This window comes from Python bivittatus, unplaced genomic scaffold (assembly GCF_059951505.1).
Source record: "Python bivittatus isolate LINGU-HERP-01145 unplaced genomic scaffold, Pbiv_v1 ctg000690_np1212, whole genome shotgun sequence".
NCBI classification, from domain to species: Eukaryota; Metazoa; Chordata; class Lepidosauria; order Squamata; family Pythonidae; genus Python; species Python bivittatus.
Window position 1 is genome coordinate 15,987,551 of NW_028277096.1, and position 16,375 is coordinate 16,003,925.

At 38.5% G+C, this 16,375-nt stretch overlaps 1 protein-coding gene across 3 annotated transcripts in view; it reads right to left on the minus strand.

Moving 5' to 3' along the window:
* The window catches only part of PAFAH1B1 (platelet activating factor acetylhydrolase 1b regulatory subunit 1), a 59,009-nt gene extending 44,627 nt beyond the window's left edge, over positions 1 to 14,382 (minus strand). Inside the window, exon 1 of one of the 3 annotated variants that reach the window (XM_088152172.1) lies at positions 14,114 to 14,382. The gene's annotated coding sequence lies outside the window, so the exon portion shown is untranslated. Of the gene's footprint in view, positions 1 to 13,583; positions 13,602 to 13,927 lie in introns of those variants that run through there. The other 2 variants (XM_088152171.1, XM_088152173.1) reach the window with 2 other exon arrangements.
* Between the last annotated feature and the right edge of the window lie 1,993 nt (positions 14,383 to 16,375).

Genomic DNA, 16,375 nt, shown 5'->3' on the forward strand with positions numbered 1-16,375 from the left:
TGTAAAAATATTAATGAGAATCTACTTAAATATACTTTTCTCTTCTCTGGCTTTCTACTATGATCCTTAATCAGGATATCAGTATCCAAAATAACCATATTAAAAATTTTCACTATACTTCTGTTTTAGATGTCTATTTTAGATATCTAAATCCAAATAGCTTATATCAGTCTTTGTATCTGAAGTTGAAATACAAGAACAGTTCCCTTCATTAATTTTCAAGCAGAATGAGCTTAAAGTCATATCAATAAACTGCATTTAATACATTCTTCAAAGCCACCTAAATAAAAGAAGGATATTGGGCACAGTAGCATTAAAGCAATACAACCAAAGATCATAAATGCAGAAAAAAATAGTAAAAAAAAGAGATCAAGTGAACAGACAAAAATGATTAAAAATACATATTAGAGGACTGCTTTGTTGGCAGCAATATGCAGCCATACCTTTATATATTGAGTGTAGCATGATCCCGTCATATTGTTTCAAAATGCAAACCTAAACCATGCATATTTGGGACACTTGGTACAATGGGATTTATTTTTATGTATACATGCTCAGAATTGTGCTGTAGACAGTTAATAGCTCTTGATATTCAGTAATTATGTATAAATGCTACAGATGTATTTCAATGAAAGAATGGGTTGCACCAGTTAAAACTAAGAATTTATTTTAAAAAACTACTCCAGGACATAGATTTGTCAATTGCAGCTAATATTCTGATCTGCTGATTCTAAGCTTTAAAAAAACAGCTGTGTTTACTCACATGAATATAACAGCTGAAGATTCCCCTCTTCACTTGCCACTTCCATCCTTTTTCTACAACATGCTTAAAAGAGCACAATTTCTTGAGCAAAAACCACTTAAGATCTTTATCTAATTAACTGATTCACATTAATCAAATGAGAATCAATACTGGAATGGTGACTATCACTAGGTGAAAACTAGGTAAAATTACTCATAGTAATTAGCAAGTATATTATGCAGCTAACTATAACAAAGATTAAGAGTAACCAGAAAACAAAAAACAAAAGATTAGAAATTCACTTCATTCACAGACTATTTTTTTCAAGACTGTTTTCCATAATACAGAATAGGAAAAATTAGTTTTGGCATTTCACATACAGTTTTACTACTTTACCAGCTCTATCTTTTTCTTGCTTGTTTTATTACATTATGAATTCTGCAAATTGGAACCAACCAGATGTACTGGAGACAAGAAATGTAAAATTTTACAATTGGAAAATTGGAAAATAATGGAAATTTGGGGGGAAATTAATATATATACAATATTTTTATATCACTATAAAGTCATATTGTTTCTGTATCAAATCTTGTTCTACAAATCCTTGTATAACTTGCTGTGCTTATGAAAATATTTATGGCAGATAAAACTGAAATGAATTCAGACAATAATTATAGATTTGTAGACTGAATTTACTTTAAAATATTTTTAATATTTATTGCAAATGAAGTTACAAGTTATTGAAGAGGGAGGGAGGGAGGGAGGAAGATATATATATATATACACACACACACACACACACACACACACTTGCTTCTTTAGGAGACGTGCAGAAAAGTTGAACTCAGAAAAAAACACATTACTGCAGTAAAACAAAGTTATTATTTAGGATTCTGTCTTACACTATATCAAGTAGATACTAGAAAGCACAAATTTTCAGGAAAACTAAGGTGAAATGAGGCTCAGAATATACTTTTTGCCACCTGTAAAAACTGTAATCAATATCTTCTGAATCTGAAATACTGTCTCAGTAATTTCTACTTTCTCCAATCCTTTATTCTTATCATTTTATGATCCTTATCACATAAGGATTATGTGATAAGAAGCCTACACTTATGAAGCTTCTGTTTTTCATATTATTTTATTTGTTGATTGAATGTTTTTCAGATACAGACTTTTTGTCACATCTCAACAATTTAACATAATTTAAAAGGAAATAATGGGAAATATTTCAGAACCCATTTTTCCAATTTCTTGGAAAACAAATACTGTAAGGCCTCTAGAATTTTTTACCTAATTCAAAGTCATCAATGATGCCAAATAGATTTACAGAGGCCATAAGACATTATTCTCTCCATCAGGTTTCTTGTACAAAATAAGATAAATGATATTCTCTTCAGCAACTAATGAATACATTGTATCTCTCTATTTATAGCATTTATAAACTACTTATCTAAAAAGACTTTAAGTCCAGGGCATGAGAACAATAGCGTAACATAAAGAAGCAATTATTTCTAACAATATTAAGTAATCCGACCCCAGATATCTGTGCTGAAAAATCATAATCAAATCCCCTGAAGGCCCTCTGCAACATCCAGCATTTAGCAAGCTTTTGGAAGGTGGTAAGTGAGCCACCCTTCCTTCAGTGGGGAGACTATTCTAAAGGAGGGGCACTCCCTCAAAAATGCCTCTTTCTGACCCTCTTTCCATCACACCACAAAATAGGCAGGAACCTTCAGCAGGTATTCTCTGTTCACTCAGACTGGATGGGCAGAGACTATATGGAAAAGGCAGTCCTGAAGATACCCAGGCCCGGAGCCATGTAAGAATTTATAGGGCCAGCCAGCACTTGGAAACACAATGGTAGCCAAAGCAAATCCCATACCAATGGTGTTACATGGCTGTAAGAAGCACACAGACCACTGCATTTTTCACCAACTGAACTTTATGGGTGGTCTCCAAGGATGGCTCAAATAATCAAAACAAGAGATGACAAGTCACAAGAGACCATCTTCAGTGCCTCCTGTTTTCTGTAAGGCTGCAACAGTCTAAATTGGCAAAGGCCTTCCTGGCCATAGCCCCCGCCTGCTCTACCAGCATGAGTAGGACAACTCCTAAATGTACAATTTCATGGGGGAGAACAAATCCATCAAACGTCAAAGTTGGTATAATCCCAGAATCACCAGGTTTCTGAATTTATGGTAATCCAGTTCCTGCCCTGCTAGCCAATGCCGGACTGGAAAACGTTCTCATACATTTTGGGAAGTAATTCCTTTCTTCTACACTGGTCAGAACCTACCTCAAATATTGTGCCCATTTCTGGGCAACACACTTTAGAGAAGGATTCAGACAAACTGGAAGAGGTTCACGGAAGGGCAACAAAGCTATTAAGAAGCTAGAAATTAAGTCCTATGAAGAAAGACTGAAGGAACTTGAAGCATTTAGCCTTGGCCAAAAAAGAGACAGGATAGCACCATTCAGATACCTGAAAAGAGTTCACACCAAAAAATAAAGACAAGTAGTATGGATGGTGAGGACAAAGAAGTGGAAATTCTCTTTAAATAACAACAAATTAAACAAAACAGTGAATTTAAATTACAGGAAGGCAGATTCCAGTTGAACATTAGTGGTTAGAATAATTTGACAGTGGAATCGATTACCCAGAGAGATGGTCGTGCTCTTTCATTGCACAACTTCAAACAGCGGTTGAATGGCTATCTACCAGATGCTTTAATCTGGTTCTCTGTACAGAAGGATGGAGCTGATGATCTATATAGCTGCTTCCAATTCTATGATTTTATGAGACACCCAGACAGTGTCTTGATTCTCATTTGGTACAGAAGATAGGAAAGGCCCTAAACTACCTAGGATTGTGATGGAAAATCAATGCAGGATAGTTTTCCAGCTGTATTTTAAAGTGAAATTCAATAGTCCTTTTTAATAAAAGTAGTATTGCCACAAATTAAACACACCTTTAAAAAGTACTACTTGTAGCTTTTTCACGGAGGTAGCATTTCCACAGCTGAAACAGCAAGAGCCTATTAAACAATAGGAATATACGGGAGCAGGGGATTGACAAATACTTACCACGCTCCCCTACATTTAGGATATGGTTTTTAGTAACTGGAAAAGAGTCATGTTTAATTTGTTGTTATTTAAAGAGAATTTCCACTTCTTTGTCCTCACCATCCATACTACCTAATGCACACAGAAAACTTTCCTTTGTACCAGTAATAAAAAAAGCCAGCATGGTACAATTGTCAAGGGGTTGGATTAGAAGTATGGAAACCCAGCCAAGGAATTCACTGTGTGATCTTGGGCCAGTTACAATTTCTATAACTACAGGGTTGTGGTTGTGGGGAAGAATAGGAAGAGGGAACACTATGTCCTCCATCATGAGCTCCTGAAAAAAAGGTGGAATATAAATCTAATAATTTTTTTTTAAAAAACCAAACATTTTACATAGAAATCAATAGGAATCTCTTTGATTTCCTTTGGTTATCACAATGGAAACCACTGTGTTTCTAAATTCAAGGTAGTAATAATATAGTTATAGAATTACATAGATAGGTCTCCATTGAAAAAAAATTACTCATACATGCATTCCTCTGCAATTAATCCATTTTATACAGATCACATACTACAAAGAGTATGCATACCTAATGTTCATACTAGGATTTTCTCTTGTTTCAATGAGGAAGAGTAACACTCCATTTTAAGTCTGCTAGCAAGTCCTATCATTCATCACTACTTCATAGCTCGCTCATCTGGATCAACTGAATTAATGGGATTGGTTATAGAATAATGAAGCGTCCTGATTTGGAGAAGATAAGCCACTAGGTCAGTTGCCCTAGAGCAGCCATCTTGCAGTGAATGTGTTGCAACTCCCAACAGCCTAGCCCATCTATACAAAACATGTACAGGTTGAGATGACAGGATGTATGGCCCAGTGCATCTGGAGAGAACTAGATTCAAGAAAGTTGCACTGAACAGAACTGCAGCATTTTCACAAGAATGATTCTATAAAGCTTGATACTGTATGAACATCCCTCCATTGTAAGTTGCAACTATAGTGTGACCAAAGCTCAAAGAGGCACTGAAGGAAGGAGGATTAACATTCTAGTTTCAAACAATTAATATTTTTATCTAGTAATGACTACAAATTTGCTCTAAAACATCATACACACAGTTTTTTAAAAAAAGGCTGGGCACCGTGACCAATACCACGGCCAGTAAGAAATAAAACCAGGAAAGAAAATCTGATCACATTAATCACTGATTGCCAAGTAGAATATTTTAATCAGTCTCCTCACCCAGGCTGTTCAGTTGTGAAGATGGACTTGTATAATAATCGCCATCTCTCTCTTCAAACATTGTAGTTTTTCAAATAATAATAAAGTGTTTCTATTCATGTTTGTCAAAAGGAACTTTTTTCATTATAAATGCATTTAATAGATCTCTATATTGTTCTTCCCACAAGGAACTCAGTGTTGCTTTTAATCTTCTGGCAGCTCTACATGGTAAAGCTGATATATTGTGGCTGAATTAAAACATCACATCGAATTTAGCTTATACTAACTACAGAGACAGAAATTCATTTCTCAAATTAGATGTATGTATAACTATCAAGAATCATAGATACCTCCTCTTGTGGAGAAACATTTTTATCCAGAAAAGTTATGAACAGGTAATTTTGTAATGCAAGCAATTGGGCTCTATTCCCTACTTTATTCAATAAATATATATGGATCTGCATCCACCTCCTTCAAGTAACTGATCTTGGTTGGCATCTTTGTGCATAAAAATATGTAATACAAAATATATGTAGAGAATGACCAATCCCTTATCTTTCAATCTAATAACCACTATAATTTGAATATGTGTATCCTATCCTATATATTCTACCTTTTTAACAGACAATACAATATAAATTTACAGTACTATACTTTTATTACATGAATAGACTAATCTTGGATGAGAAAATTACATTCTTAGTTCTGCTTTTGTTTTCAATAAGTGGAGCTTCATTTTTATCAATCAAGTCTGCCAGACTCCTAGCAAGTATTTATTTTTGCCCACATAATGAGCTGCCTAGGTTAGGTCAACATGAGCTAAACAATATCTAATCTGGAACCTCACCTTAATTATCAATACCATGCATATGCTACAAATACATCACTAGACTGGATAATTGTAGGTTAACAAACAACTTCCAGAATAGAAACTCAAGTCTACAGCCCTTACCTACGTCCATTTGATTAAAGGACACAATAACCTTGAACTTATTAGAACATTTCTGATATTCAAGCCTTTTTCTTATTTCATAGAAATGTAAGTGCAGTTCCAATCTGGTAGCATACAAGATAAAAGGACATATCCTATCTATTCTATTCTGATATACTGTCATTTTTAATTTCTCATTAATCATTCTAGATTTGAACCTACCACCCCTACTCTTAAATTTAAATGGCTAATCTGTAAACAGTGTTAGACTACGGTACTTTTAAAAAGAAAACTATTTAATAAATATTGAAGATCAAATAAAAGTTTTGAGATCCTTCCAGAAGGTAAGCATTTTTAATCTGAGATCTTTCCAGAAGGTAAGCATTTTTAATCATAACCTCTTACACATTCTTTTAGGGTTCAGCAGACAATTTTTAACTGATAACTATTGAGCTGTGTGTCATGGAAGGGTAATATGTACTGAAAATAAGATAGGCCAACTAAACCACAAATAAAAAGTCATTGCTTAACAAAAAGCAGTCATTGTTATTTATTTAATTTCTATCCTGCCTTTGCTTCAGCAGCTCAGGGAAGCATGAATACTGTTCTTCTCAATTCTTTCCAGCAACAGCAGTACTGTTGTCTTAAGACAGAATTATTGGCTCAAGTCACCCAATGAGTTTTTGCAGCTCAGGGTAGCCTTGATCCTCCACCCCCTATACCAATCTAACACTTTAACTGACCTACATTTAAGGTATTTCATGTGATATTTATGTATTATATTCCACAATCGTTCTCCGAGATGCACCTTTATGAAGGAGTAGGAATATCCATGCAGAATGTGTTTGTCATATCACACTAACTACATGAACAGAATTTAGATGGTAATTAAAACATTAACTGTCTTAAAATGAAGTATGGTAAACAAAGATCAATAATGTAAAATTAAGAAATGGTATAGTTCATACTAGATTTGGCTCTTTGTTTTATTCTCTACTAGGTCTTAGATTCATTCTTGAATCCTCAGATTACAACAGTTAGTTTACCTTCTAGTGAGAAAGCTCCATGTAAAATTATTTAGAAAGCACTATTAGTTGTACCTATGGCCCATCTTATAGTGCTACTCCAGAGTAAAAGATACAGATTTAAAATAGTTTCCAAGAAACTTCATTAAAATTGCTTAAGAATACAGCATCACATACACCAGAACTATTTTGATATTAATTAGGATCCATTCTTTCATTAGGGGCAGCGCTCCATACTTTGGTTCAATATAAACATATAATCAAGTCATAAGTGGTATCATTTCCACATAACATCCAAGATAAGGTTATAGTCAATGCTAGGTGATCTAGGACATCTACAACCTTTGTTCTATACTTGCCATGCATCACATCATATATAATCTACCTATCAGTAGGAATGGGAAAAAGAGTTCAAACTTTGTGTTTCTCTGAATGTGAGTGCCATAAGCCAGTTAAAAGAGAATTAATGCAATCAATCTGCATGAAATGGCAACCATGAAAAAATATGCAGATAAAATGTATTAATGGATTGTAGAAAACAGCAAACTGTAACCTAAGAGTTAATACATTAAACACCTAATCAGACCTAACAACATATAAAAATATGCATCAGTTCAAAATGTCCTTGAACAAGACCAAAGGAAAGACAGAATAATCAATTGTAAAATCACCCAAGAATATAGTAAATACAAGGAAAAAAAACAACTAATACCTGAGCAGAGGGAGGCATAATTAAGGCATATTATGGAGACATCACAGGGATGCATACCTTCATCCAGGCTGAAATCCTTGGCCTTTAAGTGGCACATGAGAAGCTGCACTCCAAAGCAGTGCGCGTACCCAGGACAAAAACCAGGACAGATTTAAAAAATGAATATTTTTATGGATTTTTCAAAAATCTAAATTGAATTTATAACTTTTCTTAAAAACTTTTCTAAAACATTAAGAGCTCAAATGTAAAATTATGATCATAACTTCTAAATACATTCTATTTTATTTGCTACCATGGAGATGTTAACAGACTTAGTAACTGACCAGTCTTTAAAAATGCAAAATAAAGGTTAATGAACAGCCAAATAAAATTATTAGTACAATTTAATATCTGGTGATGGTTGCTATTGTAGAACATCATGGCAAAAATAATATCTACAACAATAAATTAAACTAAGCTAATTCAGGTCTTAATGATGCCGCAAATAACTAATTGCTATTACATAGTACATACCTTCTGAACATGAAACCTACATATCACTTCAAATAAGAGAAAGATATATATTCATGTTATATCAAACAAGAATGAACTTTTACTAGAAATGGCTACAGAAATTTCCTGACTAGTGAATAAATTGTGATTAGAGATTTAAATCAAATCTACTCTGACAGAAACTGAATTTTTATTTACATAACTTAATTATTTATTTAGAAAATGTAAAAGGCACCCGCTCCTTTAACAGCTCTGTCTTTTTCAATTTAATTTAAAATAGTTAATTTAATTACTCTCTAGCATATATTTAATAGTTTTTTTTCTTCTGTCACATTAAATATACAAATTGGTAACAACTTTTGGAGGTCTCTGGGGGCTGCATCCAAAGCTTTTAAAGGCCACATGTTGCCTGGCAGCCTCAGGTTGTCTACTGCATAATATGGAAAACAAAAAATGCAATAAAATCATCTAAAGAAAGTGTGGTGGAGCAAAAGAAATCATCCATGTGATCAAGTATGGAATATTTGAAACTGAAATACTTTTTTTTAATAATCTTCCATGGTCCTTATTAAATCTCCCATTCATTTTTTGCCCACCCACACACACTTTCTTCTTGTGTAAAGCTCAAGTAATAAGGGAGACTCCAAATCTCAAGGTCAATGTGCTTTGTTATCTTAGTGTTCTGGAATTCTCTTGTGGTATGGGCATCCTAGCAAACAACTCCCCCACCCTGTAGAAATCCACAAGCCATTGAACAGCAAGTATTCTACAACAGAAGATTTTACAAGTTGTTTACTGATCAATGATACCCTACATTGATAAGAATCAAATTATTGTGCTTTGTCTAATATAATCTATGTATTTTCACCCTTGTTAAGAATTGAATTTGCCATGACAAAGATTGAATTTCAATGAGAATACTGCCATCCTTCATTAGGAAGTGTAAGGAAAAAAGAAATATTATGTTTACCATTTCATGGAAGTATTTCCCACATCCTTTATTCTGCATTTTACCATGCTCTTTTAAATTGTGAGAAACATTACCAACCAGCACCTAAAATTATTATCTCACGACCGAATAACTACACTAAATTCAGTCATAAGACAAGGGGGCATAACTGCAGTTCTGAAACCTACCTACTAACGTGCATGAATAAATGAAAGTACGAACTGACAATATGGAAATATCACATTATATTGTGTAAATAGCATTTTGATCTTTAACTTCATTCTGAATTACTTAACATTAGGTTAACAAGTGAAAAATCTATGCCAATTTTGAGAATGATGCTAAGACAAAAAAAAAAAATCTTGCTTTCCAACAGTGACTGGTCACTTTAATGCCAGACAAATCAAGATCCACCCTAAAGGAGGAAAAAATAAATACAGAATCCTACATTCATTTGATTTCTGCATCACTAGACTCCTCCCTAAAGAACAGACTTCATTGTTACTGCAATTACTATTCCCTCCACCCGGCAAAAACACAAGCAGAAGGGGGGAATGCTATGAAAGGGTAATCTAGCTGTTTCACAGCTTCTGCCTTACTCCACCCAGTTTCTCCTTTGCTCAAAGGCTGTACTCGCCCTCCACAAACACAATCCGAGGGAACAAGAGCAACAAAAACATTCCTGATGAACTAGCTTTTGGTTGTTAAAAGTATTTTCTTTGTTCAGCATCTCAATTATTGCAAGAATATTCTGAGCCACTTTAAACATAACTGGATATATTTTAACACCTTCTTTGACAATTTAATTATGTACAATCATTTAATTATAAATCTGAAAATACAGATTAACCCCACTTTTCACACACGTTACTATACACATTGACTAGTACAACCTACAAATATATCTCTGCAAGGAGATGTAACTCCACATGTTAAAAATTTCAGAAGGATGTATATGCAAACAGGTTAGCATACCAAGAATATTGCTATTTTGGCAGATAGAAAGGGAGGAGGTGAAATCCTAAAATTATACTGATAGATTTTACTGAGCAACTAGAAAATTAATTGCCAAATAATTTGAACTGCAACAATCAAATCCTACTGCAGCATTAGCAAGACAGATTTTTTTAACCAATGCTATCAAGGCAAGGAAAGGCTGACTGAGTGCAATAGTACTAAACAATATATGTATTTTATAAAAGCCAGGGGCAACCCCAACTCTTCCTCAGAGGTCACAAATGAAAGACACCACCGAAGTAATATTAAAAAAGCTGCTTTCTGAACAAGTTCCAAAGGAAAGGACTCTTTACAATACTATATTATTAACATCTCCCCTTCCCCTTATGCAACCAAAGTAGGGGTTTTTTTCAAGAACCACTGAACGTTTAAGATAGCAGCACTAAGACACTAGCCCCAAATGTGTGGAATCTCATCTCCCTATTCTTTATCTTCCACTACATTCTCCTCCCATTTTTGCTGCGGCTCAATCTGAAGGTTTGAGCCACCTCCTATCAATGATTTTTCTCTTACTCAGTCACTGCAGGGAGATGGGTGGGAAAAAGGGCCTCTTGTTGCAAGACCAGTTTAGAGCTGTCAAACTGCTCTATATTTGAAATCCTCAGGCCCTTTATTTCAGCATACTAATGCATTAACATTTAGCTCTTCTGTTTATTTGTTTAAACAGTTATACAACCTTGCAAACAATCAATCTCCTCCCATTTTTTTAAAAAGGAAAAAGTTAATAAATAAAAACAAGAGGATGAGTGAAAAAAGGGTACACTCATTCTCAATCTGACCACCCTTCTTTATTTCCAGGCCTTCTAACAGTCACATTAGTTTAAACTCCTCAACCCTTGTTTATTGCTAAGTCACCATGAGAAAAATCCTACTAGGAAACGCAGATGGTCAAATAATAAAGGTGATGATAAACACAGAAAAGACCCCCCCTAAAAATACGGAGCTAGATACTGCAGCACACTAGGTCTATGGGCTGGGAAACAAAGCTAATGGAAACACTGGGCTGAAAAAAATTAACAGGCTATGTGGAGGAGGAAAATAGGAAGGCGAGACTAAATTACAGGCTGGCAAACTATGGAGCTGGAGCACTGGGAGTGGAAGATGCAGGAAAAACGGGCTGAGTGACAACAGATACAGCTTTGGTAGGTGTGGGTCTGATTATGTGGAGTATACAGAAAGCTGGAGCAACACATAATACAGATTATGTTAAAAAAAAGGGGGGGGCTATTAGGGAAAGATTCCATACTAGTTTAAGGAAGCTGGGAGTACCTGACTATAATAGCTGTCTCTGCTGAAGCACAGGAGGTGCACTTACTGTGCTAGGAGTTAAAACGGCAAGGCTGGGGAGCTCAGAGCAAAAGGCCTAGAAGCAGGGCAATGAAATATGATTTCAGAGTGACAAAGCAGTTGCAAGATGAAAAATAAATAAATAAATAAATAAAAGCACTAGGAACAGATGAAGCAGAAAGGCTGTAGGGATGGAAAACAGAGGATATTGGCAAATTAAGTTCCAAAAGGAGAATTCTGAGAGTAAATAGTAGAAGATGGCTAGTCACTTACCTAGTTAATTAGGTAAAGAAAGAAGAGGTGTGCACAGAAGGGGAGGAGAAATGCAGTGAAATAGGATATGATAAAATCTATGGTACAATTCAGGGACTTGAGGAATGGAAAAGGCAACAAATCTCATATATTTAGGCTGAAGTGGAATTCTGAGTGAACACAGAACATGCTCCAAGTTACATCAGAACATAAGACATAAAATAATCTCTCCCTCAAAGCCTGTAAACCCTTCAAAAAAAGATACAGGTAGCCCCCAGTTTAAGAACAAGTTCCATTCCCAAGGTCTGTCCTTAAGTTGAATATCTATGTAAGCAGGAACAGTAATACTGTATAAGTAGTATTGTGTAATTAACACAAACCATTGCATATTTAACTCAAATCATTGTGTATTTAACTCAAATTTTGCTACAATAGGCTCTGTTCTTAACTATGGGTCATCTGCAACCCAGGCGTCCTTAACCCAGGGACTACCTGTAACAGCTCTCTGTTAAAAGGGGTATATACTGATAAAGGATTTCATCTAAAGTTATAGGTTACCCGTAGCCTATAATAGGAAGCAAGATGAGGACACAAGGGGCTGTTCTATTCTCTGTTACAAAGGATAAAATGTACCCTCACATACACATACAGTATTGTACGGTCTAAAGAAAGAAAGGCAGAAATTGAGAGAGACCCTTTTGACAAACTATTAGACAGTGAGGAAATGTTCCCTGTCAGAAAAGTACATAGGGGAGCAATAAGAAACATCTATCCCCCATTTTAAAAAGTCACTTATGTACCTCTCATTAAAAGAAAAAGACAGGTAAAATGAAAAAGAAAATAATCTTTATCCCATTACAGACTGAAAAAGGGCACTCCACTACAGACCTATGTATATGGGTCATGATACTCCTCTACACCTTATTAAAAGGCTGGTAGATGGAAGAAAGAGTCAGATATAACTCATCCTGTGGAAATGGGATAAAAAAAAATGTGGGAGTTGCTTTGTGTGGAGTAAGAGAGATGCACAGAAAATTGAGGGAAAGGGTTGCTGTGTATGGTATGAAGGAATGAGGGAAAATAAAAGGTCTGGTCAATAAAGACTAAAGAACAAATGTGCATGAACAAGAACTGAATGAAGATGGAAAAGTATGTGGGTAGACAAATAGGGGAAGAGGAGGCTGGAGGATGAAGGAATGGGGCATGTAGGGTGAATGAAAGGAGAAAGGCAAAATATGGGTAAATAAGAGGGGCTGGGAAAGGGAAGAGAAAATGCAGAAAAATGACAGTATGCAAGAAGTCAGGTTAGACAAAAAGATGTGTGGCAGCAGGCTGTAGCACAAGAATAGGGGGAACACCATCTTCACACAAAACCCCAACCCCATTCCAGCTTCCCAACCCAGCCATGCTTTCCTGACTTGCACAGTCACCCAGAGAAAAATAGGGAGGATGGGAAGTGGGCCAATAAGGCCAGGACAAACCGGCAGGAGCGCGGAGGGGGGAACAGCACATCAGAAGGGGGGGGGAGACAAAAAAACCATAAATTGTACACCTCTGAGAGACTGAAAGACAGGGGCAAGGTGGATGCACCAGAGAGCTAAGCCGGGTCTTTTGGGCTAACGCAAGCACGCTCCCTCGACCCCTGGCCAGGCTGATAGGAGTGGTAGTCCGAAGCATCCAGAGGACAGCAGGTCGCCCAACCTTTCCCAGCCAGCGGGAATGCGGGCCGAGAGAGAACGTGTGCAAGGACCCCGTCGGCAAATGACAGAAGGAAGAGAAAGGCGAGCAGGCGAGAGAGGAGGGGAGAACCCGCCCGAGCGCGCGCGCGCCCTCCAGCCCCCCTCGCCGCCCCCCCCCCCCGCGCGAGCGAGCCACCGACGGTACCTCCAGGTCGCTGCGATCCGGGGAGGATGGAGCGCGCGCGGGGAGCCGCGAGGTCGGAGGGGGCGTCTGAGCCCCCCCATGCATGGCGGCGAGGAGCGAAAGGGGGGATGCCGAGCGGAGCCCCCTCCTCCTCCTCCTCCCGCCCCCTCCTCCCCCCACCCCAACGGGCGCGGCGGCCATTTTGAGAGCGAGCTGGAAAGGAGCGGGCGAGGAGCAGCGGCCGCCGCCGGCCGCCAGGGCCTACCGCCTCAGAGCCCCGCCTCAGAGCCCGGGCAGAAGCGGAGGCCGCCGCCCCGCCGGCTGCCCCCGCCCGCTGCCCCTCTCAGGCCCGAGGCCCGCCTTACCCGAGGAGCCGCTGCTGCTGCTGGTGGTGGTGCTGCTGCTGCCGCCGCCTGCGAGGCCGCTCCCATCCACCGGCGCGGGCTGCGTGTGCGGGGACTGGCGGTTTCGGCCCCTCCCACGAGGTGAGGAGCAGCGGCGGCTCGCCCCGACAGAGGAGGGGTCTCGGCCCCCTCCTCGCTCCCTCTTACCGGCTTGTGTGGAGAAAGAAGATGGAGGAGGAGGGGTGGAGCAAAGGCGGCGGCGGCGGCGGCTTCGTCGAAGGTGGCGGTGGTGATGGTGGTGGTGCTGGCCTTCCTCGTCCTTCTCCTCGCGGCGGCGGCGGCGACAGCGACTGGCTTTTCCGCCCCGGCCGTGTCAGTGGCGCCCCAGCCGCCAGGAAGGAAGGAGGGAGGGAACCGGAGCGAGAAAGGCGAAGGAGGGAGCAGGCTCGGCCCGCTTCAAGCACTGCGCATGTGCGGGGAGGGGAGGGGACGGGAGGCAGGACACCATCTTGGGGAAGCTTAAGCGCCCCACCTCCCGGCGTGCTCTGCGATGGGGAAGGAGCCGGCGGCTTGTCGGATTCAACTCCCGGCAGCCCGCGCGGCCTGTTTCTGTCGGGCGGTCGCTTCAGCTTTTGGACTTCGGCCGCCCCTTCTGATCAACCGTTTTCCAACCGTCTAAAAGAAAGGAAAAGTATTTAACCCAGCTTTATCTCTCATGCCTGCAGCGCATGTTCATTGCCCTTCCTGTTGAAAGTCATAGCCTTTCCCCTCGTTTTGTGTCCTCGAGATGTCGGAACTTCAACTCCCAGCATTCCTAGCTAATGCGGCTTCGCTGGCGGAGAGTTAGAGGAGGTCGAGTCCTAGCACAATGTGGAAGGCAACGGGCTGGCGGCAAATGCGCAACCCGCGGGCACGTATCGCTCCACAGGTACCCGCCAGCTCTCTGGCTGTTAATGTGCTTTCCCTGATTTCCTTCAGTTGGTTCGACTTACGGAAACACGGAAAGAGCCGGTCCTTAATCAGAAGTGCACAGTGACAATTCCTATACTCATAAAATTTCTCTGAAAAGAAAATCAGTACAAACGTTGGAACAGGACCAGAGAAGCCTGGCTTCAAGTCCCCAGCCAGCCATGAAAGATTGCATCATAAAAACTGATACAGGTCATGCATCGCTTTAAGCCAAGATTTGTTTAACCATGGTTTAAATCTTGGCTTAAAGTGAGGCATTAACTGTATCAGTTCATTACTGTATAGTATGGTTTGCAAACTACAGTACTTGGGTTTGCAGAAAAACTAGACAAACTAGAACTCCCCATCGGATGGGATGTCAACAGAAAGCCTTGGTATTAGTACCACTATTAACCAGCCATTATGCTTCCATCTGCCATATGGACATTTATTAAAGAGTAATACCTATTTAGAACAATAGCGTATACTCCAAAATCAGGATTAAGATTATGTTGGCAATCTTAATTATTTATAATTAACTATTATTGATAATAATATTGTGCCATCATGGTACAAGTATTTTATGTTTGTACGTAGATATATGCATATATAAATGTGTGTGTGTGTACACACATACATAATTTAACAATCAGAAATAAATACATTTATTAAATCATATATACAAATAATTCTAAAGGGCCCTCAGGATGGTTTGATACTAAAATAAAATACAAATTGATGCAAATTCATAACTATGTTAAGATTTATTACAAGTTTAGTTTAGCAAAATAATCTCCTAAAATCATCAAAGGGGCTTGCCAAAATACAGAACATGACCCTGAAGAGCTTAAAATCTAGCATGTAACACAATCGATAACAGAGGAAAGTGGAACACAATACTGAGATAAAATTGCTTTACAGTATAATAATACTTTTGTAGGCTATTATAAAAATTACAAAAACAAGACAGGCTGTGTCAGATTATTTCAGTCTAATAGCACGCTGAAAGAAAACTGGATACAGAAAGTAGGAAAAAACAGGGAAAGTCGATTATGAATCAGTAGCAAAATAGAAGCAGTGACAGAATTTAATATTCTGCCATCCATAGAGCAAGAGGTAATTAGTATAAAAAGCTCCATTCAACTTTTAAGCTTACAGATGACAAAACATTATGATTATTTCATTCGCTATTAAATTTAAGATACTTCTCCACTCACACATTTTCAAAGCAACTATAAAGATTTTAAAATGGTTACATATATAGCTAGCTATATGTTCCAGGTCCCATCCAAAAGAGAGTGCCATCTAGCAGGACCAGGAGGAGGGCCTTTTCTGTTGTGGCACCCAGCCTTTAGAATATCATTCCCCCTCTACCCCAAATCAGACTTGCCCCAATCCTGCTGGCCTTTTGCATTAAAAACTTGGTTTTACCATCAAGCCTGGGACCAATGGGTTGAGCCCACTGTCTGGTTATATTGGTTGTGTGGTGTTGAATTATTCTCGGCTGCTATTTTACGCTGT